We start from the raw sequence: 15,417 nt of genomic DNA, 5'->3' as shown, positions 1-15,417 counted from the left end.
GGCTGGGGAGCTCATTTGGTTAGTGTGGTCCTGATATGCGGAAGTTATGGGGTTGATCTCCGGTCCGGGCACATACAAGAATCAGCCAATGAATGCTTACTTAAGTGGAGCAACAAATCGATATCTCTCTCCTTCTCTCACCCCCCCCCCCAAAAGTCAATATAATAAAAAAAAAAAAGTACCATGAAAAGTGAAACATGAGTGTGTATATCCTCACTGGAGAGAGTGCACATGCTTGCCTTTCCTTTATACATTTGTGTCTGTTCAGAAGTGTGATGGGAAACTGGGATTATTTGCTATCTGTAAACCTTTCTACAAGGATGAATCAGAATTCTACCTTTAGACACTTGCAGTGGTTCTCAACCTTCCTAATGCCACGACCCTTTAATACAATTCCTCATGTTGTGGTGACCCCCAACCATAAAATTATTTTCGTTGCTACTTCATAACTGTAATTTTGCTACTGTTATGAATCGTAATGTAAATATCTGATATGCAGGATGTATTTTCATTGTTCTCGACACACAGGTTGAGAACCACTGCGCTGGGGAGGACCTCAAGGGTTCTTTTTCCATGTGCTGCTCAAGCTCACCCTTCTCTTAAAGGTGCCATATTCTGAGATCATGGTATGTTAGCTATCCAAGGCCTGTGGGTTGTACTCTGAAAGCAAGAGAGTAGTATGGTTATTAATAATGGCATTCATAATGTTTACTCCTTAAACTGTTCCTTCCCGTATCCTGAGGTTCAGCCTCTGACCACGCATGGCTTAAAAGCTCAGAATGAAAGCATGTGGCTGCCTGTTCATTTGGTCACCATCATCATCCATTTTGTGGATGGTCCATTAGACCCTGAAAGATGCCTTGGGCTCCCCCAGCAGCAGAGCTCTGGTTTGAATCTTGCCGCTCACCTCTGACCCCTATCCCTGAAATGTGTCCATCATTTCAGGCCTTTGGGCGCTTTGCTTCATCTTTCTTTGTTTCGCTCAAGGTTCAGTTGCACAGACTTCTAGTGTGCCCCTCATTTACCTTCCTTCTTTTTTTTTTTTTTAAATGTATTTTATTGATTTTCTACAGAGAGGAAGGGAGAGAGATAGTTAGAAACATCGATGAGAGAGAAACATCGATCAGCTGCCCTCTGCACACCCCCTACTGGGGACGTGCCCGCAACCCAGGCACATGCCCTTGACCGGAATCGAACCCGGGACCCTTCAGTCCGCAGGCCGACGCTCTATCCACTGAGCCAAACCGGTTTCGGCTACCTTCCTTCTTTCTTCTTCCTCTTTTTCAGTTGTTCTTGGTACTTTAATGTTTCTTTATTTGGACACCAAATAGCTCTTTGGAGTCCTGAAAGTTAACTTTCTTGATTCTCATTTTGTTCTCTAAACATGATCCTTCCTCCAAGGCTTAAAAGAAGACCTCAATTAAAAGATGCTGCTTTGTGATAGAGAGAGTTATGCAAATAAGCCAGTATGTAATTTGTTTGAGGTTGCATAGAAGGAACGTTGGAAACCTGTTTGGTGAGGGTGTCTGATGTGGGTAATAACGGATAAGGCAAACCAAATAAAGTTTTTATAATTAAGTACAGATTATTCCTTTTCTAAAACAAGCTTCTCATAAAATGGAAGCAAACTGCTGATAACTAGTGAGGAGGCTCGAGTAAACAGCCTCTTAGAAATCTTAAGACAACGAAAGATTAGGAGAGAAAAAATAAAAAATTGAGGAAATGGATGACAGAACCAAGAGACCTGAATGGCTGGGAATCTGCAGGAGACTTCTAAGCAAGAGCTGAAGAGTTAGCATAAGTTTAGCTCTGGCTCAATTACTCAGGTATAAGCTAGTCTGCTCATTCTGCTAACCTACTCTGGTGTGTACACTACAGGGTCCTTGAAGTTTTCTAATACTTATGTATATCCTGAGGAGTTACTCTGTTTCTTCCCAAATATCCCCTCTCCCTCACCCCTCACTGGAGGTGAACTCTCTCTGGAAGCCCTATTTCTAATAATCCCCACCTCCCAAATTTGTCTCTATCTTAATTCATATTTATCCATGTCTAGTTTCATTTTTATTTTCAAAGAGGGAATTTTATTTGAGCAAGAGTAATAATCATAGTAAATATGTACATTTTAATTTTATGAACTGTATAATTATGCTATGTTTACCCAGAGAGGCTAACCTTTTAGATACCTGGTGCCACATCACCACACATGGCATCTTGCTGAAAAGAAAACTTTTAAGTTTTCAGGACAGGGTATTTTTATTTGCTCGCCCCACACATAGTGACCAAAATGAAAAAAATGAGGTTTACTATTTTTATCCTTAGTACATAATGATATTAAATAGACTGTGTACTTATTGCAATATACTTTTTTAGGAGACTGTTAATATGGTAGTTGATACTTAAAAATTTGTGTTGGGAGTTCTCAACTCATCTTTTCTCTTTTACTTGTTAGTGATAATAACAACTCATGTTCATTTCAGAAAATTTTAAACCTGGATAAGCAAAAGGAAAACTTAAGTCATCTATGTATCTATTGTAGAGGGCCGCCTGGGAGGCACCTAGGCATTTTCTTATTATTGTCAGCTGAACTCAGAGCGTAGGCAGAGCCACGCCCTGGGAACATGCTTCCCCAATAAGGCTGGACATGTTAATCAGGCAGGGGCAGAACTAGATATGTAAATCTAGGCCTTTAAAATAAACCTGCTGTGTGGCTCAGGCCGCCTTTTGCCGCCTCTCCATCAGAGAGGATGGCGCCCACCTGGCCCCAGCTTAAAATCTATTTCTGCATCTTGGTCTTTCTTTAATTTCTTAATCCCCAGCTCCTCCACTCAGCAAATGGACTGTTTCCTTTTCCATGCGGGACATGGAAAAGAGAGAAACAGCCCCCACATCTATCACCTGTTAACATTTTCATTTTGCATTATCTTTCCAGCATGTTTATGCTTACACATACAACTTAAAAAAAAACCCCACACAGAATAGCCCCTGGCTGGTGTGCCTTAGTGGTTGAGGTCGACCTATGAACCAGGAGGTCACAGTTCGATTCCTGGTCAGGGCATATGCCTGGGTTGTGGGCTCAATCCCCAGTGTGGGGTGTGCAGGAGGCAGCTGATCAATGATTCTCATCACTGATGTTTCTATCTCTCTCTCCCTTTCCCTCTCCCTTTCTCTCTGAAATTAATAAAAATATGTTTAAAGAAATAAAAAAAAACCAGAATAAATAGGATCATACATATATTGTTTTGTACATCTGACTATATCATGAACTTGTCCCTGTCACTAGACAGGGTAAAGACGTAGTTTCATATTCCATTGTATCCATCCCCCACCATTTATTTAAGCAGTCCCCTGTTGTTGGACACTTCGTCATTTCCAGTTTTTCACTGTTATTAACAATGTCAGAGACTCAGAGCTTAATGTTTGTTCACATTCTTAGTGTACTTATAAAATATTAGAAATGTATTTTAAAATAGTCCTGGAGAGCAGCTTGATGATTTTGGGGGGCGCCGATTTAATATGCAACACATAGTAGCTCGCTTTTTTGATTTGCGTTTCTTTGTTCACCAATAAGAGTAAACACTTTTGCACTTTCAGCGTAAAGGTATAAAGGGGTTATTTCCTTTTGTTGCAGAAGGTCTGAAAGCATTTCAGTAAGTTAAATAATTATTTAAGTTTCACTGTACATGACCTTCACGTCACTCTTAGGAGTTTTAGGAGTCCAGGCATAGCAATAACAACTTTGTGTCAAGAAAGAAAGAATTAGATCGGCAGTTGTTTCTTCATGGAAGACCCAACAGAAAAACTGTAGAAAGTAGAGGTTGCCAGATACAGGGCATTTTAATCTTGTTCAACCTTACTCTCTGGACTTAAAAAAAAATCTTATTTCTGGGATGTTTTGAATGCAACCTGTATTAGGCAGAGGAAAGTACAGAGTGAACTTTCAAGATATTTTAAATTTAAAAGTCTATAATTAGAAAACACTGTTTGAGTTCTCATGATACTATTTTATCCTGAAATCATCCATCTAAATTAGTGGGTCATTCCTCCCGCTCCGTTTTCTCCCTCCTCCTCTCTCAGATCTGCTTCTGAAAACCTTCAAGGCATCCATGGGCTTTGTAGTATTCACGTCCTTCCCTTCCCCCTCCTTTGTAAGATCGCTTCAGTGATGTCCTCTTCCTTGCAAGGAGCTCACCTGGGACTTCTCAGGAGCACAGCTGGCTGTCTTGCAAAGAGGAAGTTAGTGCACAGGCAGCTGTGTGCCAGGAAGACAGCAGAAAAACTAACAGGTGTGGTCGCTTCCCTCATGGAGTTTGCAGTCTGACAGAAGAGAGACAGGTTAAGCTTTACCAATACTTGATTAAATAATTACAAGGAGCAAACTGTGATGGTGGAGAAAACATGTGGAACCACATGGAGCTCAAATTACTCTGTCAACTCAATGCAAAAAATCGGCCGAGAGACAGCTGGTATCTCAAAAAACTCGTGCGTAGGGTTCATCTTACGTGCATATCTCACTCTCCTTCCTTGCGGAATGCTGAGGCCTGTGAATTGCAAGTGGAGATACCTCTTTCTTCTTTCTTTGGTGGCTTTAGCGATATCCCGCAAGTATTAAAATGAAAATACGTTGCTACAGTTGATTAACAACTTTAAGATGAACACTATTTCATCTGAAGAAAAATTATTTTAAAAATTAGCCTTAAGTGCAGCATACTTTGGCCAATGGGTTGAAAAAGGTGGCCACATCACTGGGACATCAGCTCATCCGCAGCCGTGGGGACTAGCCACGGAAGCTCAGCTGCATCGTGCCTTCCACGTGCAGTACGGGAACATCCGAAGGAACAAAGGTCCCTTTTTAGCTAAGATTTGTTCTCTAATAACTAGTCTTTTAAAAAAATATTACCTGTTTTCCAGCTTACCATAGAATGTGCCTGAACCACAATAGTTTTCATAATTGGAAGCCCCCCGTGTAACTGTTAGGTAGAACCTGAGGTAACTGTGACAAATGGGAATCTTTTTCTGAGCTGTTTTATCCCGAGATGATTATGGCTGTTCCTTCGCCAGACAGTGACTCCCAAGTCCTTTAGACTTAAAACACAGCCTTGTGGGGGAAATCGCTTTTCAACGCATCAGGTTTACTTGGTACGTGGCCGTATTTTTGTCACTTCCTGACGTTAGAGAACTTGTCCCACCAATTTGGAACTGCCGCTCCTCAGCCTATTGGAAGCTGGGCTGGGGAGATGGGCATAAGGGGCGGTTTCTGGAGCAGCTGTTTCCCTGTCATTAGAGGTGCTTATGTGTACCCCATTGCCATGGTTCTTCCCAAAGAGACTCTAGAAACTTAGGCTTTGGAATTTACTGAGGGGCACAATGAACTACTATCGTGTAATGTCTTATGGGAGTCTCCCTGGTCTTGCTGTTGCTCACTGTCTCTTGTGTACAGACGTGAAGGGACCATATTAGAGCTACATGAAGAAAAGCTTGTTTTCCCTGCTTCCTCCCAACACACATGGGTAGACATGCACACTCTTTCTCAGAGTCTGGAACAAGGAGTTGAGAGCCAGAGTCATTTCGTAAGACGTAACTAGTACTAGTACACTCGATTACCCTCGGTCGGGTCTCTGTTTTAGTCAGCTAACACATGGATAGTGCATACTGTATGCCACGTGTTGTTTCTAAGCTTTTCATAAGCACTAACTCCTTCAGGGCTCTCAAAGACCCTCTGAAGTTAGTGCTGTTGTTTTCCCTACTGACAGATGAGGAAACTGAGGCACAGGGTATTGTGCCAGGAGTCCCACAGGAGCTGAGTGTGATGCTGGGTTTCAGAATCCTTGCTCCCAGCCCCTGAGCTTTGCTGCCTCGGCAGGGTTTCCCTCCCAGGAGCAGGTGGGACAGCCTCCAATCACAGAAATGCCAGCCCTCTTCCAGCTCGTCTGTGGTCAAGGACCCCTGGCCTCTGTTTCTGGCTCTCTGACTCTGCATTGTTCTTCTCACGGTCATATTTCATATGTTATATACTTTATTCTTTTCTGAAGTTATGCATGGTACATATACGTAAAATTAATATAAATCATGAATGTCTGTGACACTTTAAAAAAATGGGTCCTTTTTAAACATGACACAACATTAGAATGTATACAAAAAGAATCTTTGGACTAGTAAGCACAAATTTGCATTCTACCACACACCCCCCTTTTTATTCTTTAAAAACATTTTTTTAATGTTTGTTTATTGATTTCAGAGAGGAAGGGAGAGGGAGAGAGAGATAGAAGCATCAATGATGAGAGAGAATCATTAATCAGCCGCCTCCTGCACACCCCCTACTGGGGATTGATCCTGCAACCGGACATGTGCCCTGAGTGGGACTCGAACCAGCGACCTCTTTGTTCATGGGCCAACATTCAACCATTGAGCCACAGCAGCCAGGCAAGGGCACACATTTTGAATATGACTGGATGAAAGTCACATTTAGCCATGTAATTGAATAAAATCTGTGAGCTGACAACATTATTAGTGTAATTAATACCATGTCATAAATAATTATAATCATCCACAGACTTAAGTTATGGCCCAAGACCTGCTATCTGCTTGTTCATTTGGCTTGTGCTTCCTACCTAAGGAACAAAATGTTGCTGTTTTATGAGCTACTTTGACTTCAGCTTCTCCCAGTTTGACGCTCTGGGCTTGTTTCTGTATATGGCCGTGTGTGTAGGTATCCGAAAAGCCTTGGCCCTTGGGGATGTGTCTCCTTGAGAAATCTCTTTGTTAGTCCAGTTCTTAATTGAGCAGGCATTTCTCTAAAGCTTGATTTTCAAGCTTTCCTTCTCCTGGCACACATTACTAGCATTCTGTGGCACACCAAAAATATTGTGTTTTTTTGCTGATCTGACAAAAAAAGATATATTTTTGACTCATTCATACCAGACAGCTATTGTCTTTTTCTTTCTTTCTTTCTTTCTCTTTCTTTCTTTCTTTCTTTCTTTCTTTCTTTCTTTCTTTCTTTCTTTCTTTCTTTCTTTCTTTCTTTCTTTTGCTTTTTATACCACTTTATTCCAACCTGAGCACCTCAATATAAAATGAAACACTGGTGAACTGTGCTGTTGTCATTTTTTAATGTGACAATCCAAAGGAAAAGAGATCAGTGCCCCTGACTAAATAGTCAGGTATTGCATGTTTTGAAAATTTGTGTGGCACACCATTTGAAATCGCTGCTCTGAACTAATTTATTTAATTAATTTATTTTTTTATTGATTAAGTTATTACATATGTGTCCTTATCCCCACATTACCCCATATCCCCCCCCCCCTCTGAACTAATTTAACTCAACTTCCTAAATAGGTAATTAAATCGATTCTTATGATAGAGCAGCTCAAGTTGGCAGGTACAAAGCAAAACCCAGTGAGATCGTTGGTGGGTGTTAACACTCCCGCAGTCACGGGAGGCAGGCACAGGTGCCGTTTGGGGTGCCTGGAGGCTGCATTTGTAAGCACCTTCAATATTAAGGGCCACATGACCCCTTTGGTTCGTTTAATAGTGGTTCTCAACCTTCTGGCCCTTTAAATACAGTTCCTCATGTTGTGACCCAACCATAAAATTATTTTCATTGCTACTTCATAACTGTAATGTTGCTACTGTTATGAATTGTAATGTAAATATCTGATATGCAGGATGGTCTTAGGTGACCCCTGTGAAAGGGTCGTTCGACCGCCAAAGGGGTCGTGACCCACAGGTTGAGAACCGCTGGTTTACTACCTGACTGAATATACATTATTTTTCCCTAATAGAATCTCATTGCTGTAGAAATGTCTCAATTATGGGGACCTCGGAAGAGTTTAAAGTAGGAGAGTAGAATTTTAGAAAGACGGATGTGGAAATTCGGGGGTGGGGTGAGGAAGAGATTGCTGTCACCCAGGGGAAACGTGACAGTGGCTGGGAGCAGGGTCAGGTGAGTGGGGGTGGGAGTGAAGTCGAGAGAGAGGGGAGCCAATAGCTGGAGTAACGAGAAAAACACTCTCCAAGGGCGGGTGGTCCTTCCAGAGGGTTAGACACGTCCCGCCGAGAGTGTGGTACAGGGTGTGAAATATGAAACTAAGCTGCTTACCTCTATGGTGGGCCTTACTGGAACAGGGCACTTTTGATCAGTAGAAGTGTATTTCATCTCCACACTGCATTTCAGGTACACTTCTGGTCTTTTATTTTTATAACAGTTTTATTGAGATATAATCACATACCATAAAACCCACCCTTTGAAAGAGGATAATTCGGTGGTTTTACAGAGTTGTGTAACCATCCCCACCACTAGTTTGAGAACATATGCACCCCCCCCCAAAAAAAGAAACCCATTCGCTTTCACTCCCTGTTTCCCGCTACCCACAGCCCCTGGCAACCACTAATCTACGTTCTGTCTCTGTGGATTTACCTCTTCTGCACCTTTCACTTAAATGTGGTCTTTTGAAACTGGCTTCTTTCATTTAGCATAATGTTGTCAGGGTTCACCTACACTGAAGCATGTATCGCCGCTTCATTCCTCTTTATTGCCAAATAGTTTTCATTTATAAGATGCACCGCATTTTGTTTACCCACTCATCTGTTGGTGCACATTTGGATTGTTTCCACTCCTTGGCTATTAGGAATTATGCTGCAGTGAACATTTTCGTACAAGTTTCTGTGTGGACGACTGTTTTCGTTTTCCATGGGTATATTCCTAAGAGTGACACATTCATTCTTGGGTCTCTGCCAGCAGTTGAATATTTTTGGTGAAAGTGATATCTCAATAGAAAATCAGTTTCTGGTTGCAGATAGGTAGCTATCCTGAGACTGTTAAACATGGATTTTAACAGAATTTGTAAGGTGGTTAAAAGATACATAGATCAACTGTCAGGTGTGTGTGTGTGTGTGTGTGTGTGTGTGCGCGTGTGTGCGTGTGTGTGTGTGTGTGTGTGTGTGTTGATCTCAGGCTGTGCTCTTAGGGATATTCATATTGTGGTTCTAGGAACTGGTAGACCTGGGATTTTGGCAGCATATGTTTACTTCCACCCACAAGCCAGACTTAAGTTACTTAAAATCCATTAAAAGAGGAGAGGGAGCGATGAATAGACAAGAGAACGAAGGATTTTTAGGACAGTGAAACTGCTCTGTATGATACCATAATGATAGGTACCGGTCATTATAAATTTGCCAAACCTTGTAGAAAGTACACACCAAGAGTGAGCCCTAATGTACAGTAAACTATGTGATACTGGGTAATTATGCTGTGTCTGTGTAGGTTCTTCAGTCATAACAAATATACCACTCTGTGGGGGATGTTGATAATGGAGGGGGCTATGCATGTGTGGGGGCAGGGGAACTATGATAAATCTCTGTGCTTTCTGCTCAATGTTGCTATGAATCTGAAATGGCTCTAAAAAATAAAGTCTATTTTAAAAATTCACTAAACCAGCGGTTCTCAACCTGTGGGTCACGAACAATGAAAATACATCCTGCATATCAGATATTTACATTACGATTCATAACAGTAGCAGAATTACAGTTATGAAGTAGCAACGAAAATAATTTTATGGTTGGGGGTCACCACAACATGAGGAACTGTATTAAAGGGTCGCGGCATTAGGAAGGTTGAGAACCACTGCCACAGCAGCTGTATGTATTTCAAAGGGAACCTTCCACCATTTGGTTTAAAGGCGACAGGTTGTATACAGGTAGTCTCCTGTTTGCCCTTATGCAGCGGGTCCCTCTGCCTCTGTGCAAAGCCCTGGGTGGCCTGGCCTCTGCCCTGTGCCTTTTTTTACTCCTTGATCATATGGCCTTTCTATTCTTTTACACCTACCTGGCTCATTCTTGCTCAGGGCCTTTGAACCAGCTCCTCCTTAGCCTGGAGTGCTGTTCTTCCATGGACACCCCCCCCCCCCCGCAATTATCCTCTTAACATTCCCTCAGAGAGACCCCTTGACTGCTTGCTCTAAATCAGTCACATCAGCCCTGGTCTTATTTGACTGACTTCTCTAGGTGACATTTACCACAATCTTCTTGTTTATCTGCTGGTTTGTTCCATGTGAGAAGGTGAGCCTGTGAGGGAAGGGAATGTGCCTGCCTCTCCCGCTGCACCTCCAAACAGGGTCTGTCCGTGTAGTAAGGAGATGTCCATGGGATGAATGGCCAAGTTGCTTTTCTCCTTCTGAGATGCTGGTACCTGTTAGCGCCTGTGTCTTCCTGGGGGCAGGATCAGATAGCTCTCGATTTCACCGCCACCCCCAGGAAACCAACAAAACATAACAATAAAGCATCATTGTTATTTAACCTCTCACTTTTTCCACCTTGTAGAGCTACCCTCCTCTGCCCCACACCACTCTTTGAAGAAAGGATCTGCTGCGAGACAGAGTGTCAACTGCTGTGAGGACCAGGGTGGGATTCGCTTGGCACCATCTGCAAACAGTAGGTTTGGGGCTTCCTGGCACTATATCATACATACAATTTGCATCAGTGGAAGGTTGGCTGCCTCCCAATTGTCCTGCAACTTCTCTGCTAGCTTCTGTTTTCCAGTGAAGACATTTCTTTCATAAATGCCTTAGCAATGAGAATGTCTATTTTATTCTCAGGAGAGGCTTAGATTTCAAGCTTCCTTGAGTGCAGCTGGGCAAAGAACAGAATTCATTTATCCTACAGATACCTACTGAACGATTTCTGTGCCGGGCACTTTTTAGTGTTGAGAACAAGGCAGTGAACAAAGCAAACTCCCTGCTTTTGTGGAGCTTTAAAGAAGCTTCCGAATGTCCTCAGCAAACACATGAGAGAAGGGAGGTGCAGAGAACTTGACTCACTCCCAGTTGTCTTGGGGAACCCCCTTCAAGATGGCAGCCAGACCCAAGATGAAAACATTATTAGAACCTGGTTTGGAAAACAAGATAAATGCAACCTTATGCTCTAGATCAGCGGTTCTCAACCTGTGGGTCGCCAACCTGTAGGTCGCAACCCCTTTGGGGGTGGAACGACCCTTTCACAGGGGTCGCCTAAGACCACCGGAAAACACATATATAATTACATATTGTTTTTGTGGTGAATCACTGTGCTTTAATTGTGTTCAATTTGTAACAATGAAAATACATCCTGCATATCAGATATTTACATGACGATTCATAACAGTAGCAAAATTACAGTTATGAAGTAGCAACGAAAATAATTTTATGGTTGGGGGTCACCACAACATGAGGAACTGTATTAAAGAGTCGCGGCATTAGGAAGGTTGAGAACCACTGCTCTAGATTAATCATTGCAAAAATATAGAAGCCTATTAAAACAACAAATGAAAAGATGCCAGGTTGAGCTTAGGAAAGAAAGAGGAATTACGTCTCAAGGATACTATTTCAATACATTTTTTTCAGGTTTGCAGATTCTGCCCAAATTCTGCCTCTACCATCCCCTCCCAGCTTCCATTGCCAGTGTCTAATGCATCCTGCCTGTTTCTCCATGCACAGACAAGCAAATGTGACTATGAATTCATCTTGGCTCCCTTCATAAAGTAAAAGATAACAAACTATACCTCTCTGCAATATATGTCTTCTAGTGTATGTAGGAGCATTCATCACGTTGGTACTAAGAGAGCTTCCTCATTCTTTTTTTTGTTTTTCTCCACAGTTACAGAGTAGTCCATTGTATGGATGTACCACAATTTAAATAGTGACCTATTGATAGGCGTTTGGGCTGTGGCCAATCTTTGCTCTTAAACAATGCTGCAGTAAATCACTTTGCACATAGGTTATTCGGCATGTATGCAATGATATCTGTGTAAATTTTCAAAGTAGAATCACAAGTCATAAGGTTTGTGTATACTTTTGATAGATATTATCAAATTGCCTCCCAGAGGGGGTTTTTCTTATTCTCAGCACTGCTAGGAATGTGTGAGAGGAACAGTCCAGGGTCTGGATCTTTGCCAGTCTGGTAGGTTAAATGGTGTCTCAGGAGTTTCCATATAGGAATATTATTTGTTAGAGTTTTCAGTGGTGCTTCTTTTTTTAAAGAAGAAAATGCATAGAATTTGGCTGTTTTTATTGTACAAGTGGACTACTAAAGGCCATCTTAAATCTTCTATTATGTAATTTAAAATAATGCTTGTTCATGTTAAAAATGCTCCATTTTAAGTTCTGAAAACACAGGATAAAAATGCTTCTCAGGCTCATGATGTACCTAGGTGACCTGCTGGAGAAAGTCCTTTTCTCCTGTAGTTTGGTCCTATATGATATAGAGAATTGAAATAGGACAGTGTACAAAATGAGGTATCACAGCGGGCCTGAGACAGCTGTCCTTAGTTAGACAGACCTCTTTGTAAGGTTGACCCTTGGCTAGCCTCTGGGGATTTAGATTTGAGTAGGGTTTCCACCATAATGTCTCTGGGCCTGAACTGTTTGGCCAGACAGTAATATTTATGTTGAATATCTGCTTGCCTTCTGGGAGGAATTGGGGTAAATGCCTGGCAGGTGCCTATGTGGCCAGCCCAGTAAAAACCCCAGGCACTGAGTCACTAATGAGCATCCCTGACAGATAGCATTTCACAGGTGTTGTCACAGCTGTTGGGGAATTAAGTCTGACCTATGAGATTCCGCTGGGAAAAGGCCCTTGGAAGCTCACTGCTGGTCTTCCCCGGACTTTGCTCCATGTGCCTTTTTCCTTTGCTGATGTTGCTTTGTGTCCTTTTGCTATAACAAATAGCCATGAATACAACCAAATGCTGGTCCTTTGAGTCTTCCCAGTGAATCACTGAACTGGAAGTGGTCTTGGGAACCCTGACACAGTCAGCGTTGCAAAGATTTTAATATTCTGTCTGCAGTGTTAGTGGTGAGTGACACAAAAAATTTAAGCATGCAATTAACTGACCTTTGGCATTATATCTTGACTTGCAGTCTGTGTTCTGTTGTAAAATGTGTAATCCCTCAGGTTTCTGAGCAGTGATTTAGCATTTACATCTACAGATGGAGGCAACAGGAAGGCTTCCGGGTATTGAACGGTTTTATGTTTAGTGCCAAATCCACAACTGGTCCTTTGATCCTCCCAATGTTCATATTCAGGCTTAAAAGTTTCTTGCTTTAATTTTCTATAATTTGATGATTGGATAAATGCATTTACTCAAATTCCTTTGGATTTATAGCCACAGGATTTTAGTTAGGCAGTCTGATTTCTAACCCTGCTCTCATTCTAAAACTTACCTACAAATAAATAATCCTAGAGACTTCACTCAGGACAGCAGATCTTTATGTATAAATTAGTGGCCCGGTGCATGGATTCATGCACATTGAAAGGAAATTAATTAGAAGAAATATTTTAATATCGCTATTCGCCCTTTCTCTATAATAGAAGTGTCAACCAAATTCACAATCGACAATGACAGATTGAAACACATGTGTGCGATTGGCACCAGTGAGAGCTTTATATGTATCGCACATGTGAAAGTCAACTTAGCCTTTTATATATAGAGAATAAACTTGCTTAATTAGACCAACTTTCTGATTTAGCTAAACTTTTTCCAGCCCAGTGAAGCACCCCAACTTCTCTTTCAGGTAATTGTCAGCAACACAGCAGTAAATATCAACACAAAGCAGATTATTATTGTAGATCACGCAGGGAGAAGAAAGGGTGAAATATTTAACTGCAGCAGTGTTTGACTATATTCTGCACAGTGAGAAAACCTGAAGTCATTTTCAAGGTCCACCATTTCTTCTTTTCAGTTGGGTCAAGTTTCTGAACTTTCTAAATCTCCATTTTCTGGCTAATGAAAAGAAAATAGGATTCCACCAAGTCTCCTATCTACCTACTCCAGCACTTCTGTGAGGATCAGATGAGATGAGGCAGGGAAAAATGCTTCACAGACATTTGGTTAAAGTGTGAAATGTTTGCACCTGGCTATAAAGCAAGGCATGTTCCTGGGCTGAAGAAACTGCAAGGAGGCTAGTTATCACTAAGGAGAGGAAGCCAGATGTTGATACGTGATGTTATTACCCAGACAGACACTTAGCATATTAGCCTTTCATATATATAGATAGGACATAGGCCCAAAGATTTTGAAACAGTTTTATTTTGTATAATTGTGTATTAACACCTCATTTAAAATTTTAAATGCTCAAATAGAAAACTGACAAACGTGTTAAACATAAAGATTTATTCATTTAAGCTGCTTTCCCTAAAGAAATTAGATGGCATCTAAAGAGAAGTGTTTCTATTTAGGTGGTTTAAAATGCTCATTGTGGTCCAGAGCACTGGTTCTTCATGCTCACAGGTTTTTCCTTGTGTTACTACTATTTCCCCAACTAGACTTTCAGCTCGGCTAAGGCAAGGACAAGGTCTGTCTGGTTCACCTGGCCATAGCAGACGTTCAGATATCTAAATGAAGGTTAAATAAGGTTTCAAAAGATGAGACAGAATTCCTGGTAATTCAGCTCTCAGAGTACACAAATGCAGGAAACTGTGCTGGCTACCACAGAGGAGGCGTTACTCCTATGTAATTGTCAGGAAGCTTTAATAGAGCATGGGAACAAATGTTCTTTTGTTACTGACACTTGCATTATGCAGGTAGCCCACAACAGATTCATGAACCTAATAACTAAGCTTTCTGCTGGCAGTTTCATTCCCCAATACTAAACTCTATTTTGAAAATCTGAAAAACAAAGTTTTCTATCCCCAGTTACATGCACAAGCCCAAACATTTCACAGGATTGAATGAAGTAGATGCACTTATCAGCCATGAACCCCAAACTGGGAGAACCATCTTTAGACACGGTGAAAGACTTTAAAATATTTTGGAGAACAATTGATCCCATATTACTTGCCAATACTAATGGTAACCAATAATAAGCCAGTTCTAAAAATCAGAATACCCCTTTCTTAAAGCTATTATAGAATTTGGTGTATTTCAGGATTTTTTTTATTTTTTTATTTCAGAGAGGAAAGGAGAGCGAGCGAGAAAGAGATAGAAACATCAATGATGAAAGAGAATCATTGATTGGCTGCTTCCTGCACGCCCCCTACTGGGGATCAAGCCCGCAACCCAGTCATATGCCCTTGACCAGAATCGAACCTGCAACCCTCAGTTCCTAGACAGATGCTCTATTCACTGAGCCAAGCCGGCTAAGGCTAGATTTCAGTATTTTTATAGACATGGAAATATTTTCCCCCCTATGACATGCCTTTCAAAAAGAAAACATTTTGAAGACAATAAAGCTTTAACATATTAGTTGAAGATGAAAATCTTTGTTAGGTAAACTTATATACATACCCTTTTTATAGCTGTCAAGGACAAAGTAAAATTATATAATCTATTAGAGCATTAGCCTAAACACCAAAGGGTCACGGGTTTGTTTCCTGGTCAAGGGCACGTACCTGGATTGCCAATTCACTCCCCACCCCCAGTCATGGCACGTGCGAGAAGCAACTAATCTA

At 41.4% G+C, this 15,417-nt stretch overlaps 1 protein-coding gene across 9 annotated transcripts in view; it reads left to right on the top strand.

Moving 5' to 3' along the window:
• Nucleotides 1-15,417, top strand: part of SGMS2 (sphingomyelin synthase 2) — an 88,703-nt gene that overhangs the window by 21,907 nt on the left and 51,379 nt on the right. For 5 of the 9 annotated variants that reach the window (XM_014462484.2, XM_014462482.2, XM_023760447.1 and 2 more), the window contains one exon: nt 10,315-10,425. The exons of 1 other annotated variant lie outside the window; for it this stretch is intronic. The gene's annotated coding sequence lies outside the window, so the exon portion shown is untranslated. 3 more of the 9 variants (XM_023760448.1, XM_023760445.1, XM_023760446.1) reach the window with 2 other exon arrangements.

Source organism: Myotis lucifugus, unplaced genomic scaffold, assembly GCF_000147115.1.
Source record: "Myotis lucifugus unplaced genomic scaffold, Myoluc2.0 scaffold_182, whole genome shotgun sequence".
NCBI classification, from domain to species: Eukaryota; Metazoa; Chordata; class Mammalia; order Chiroptera; family Vespertilionidae; genus Myotis; species Myotis lucifugus.
This window is presented reverse-complemented; position numbering and strand designations above follow the sequence as displayed.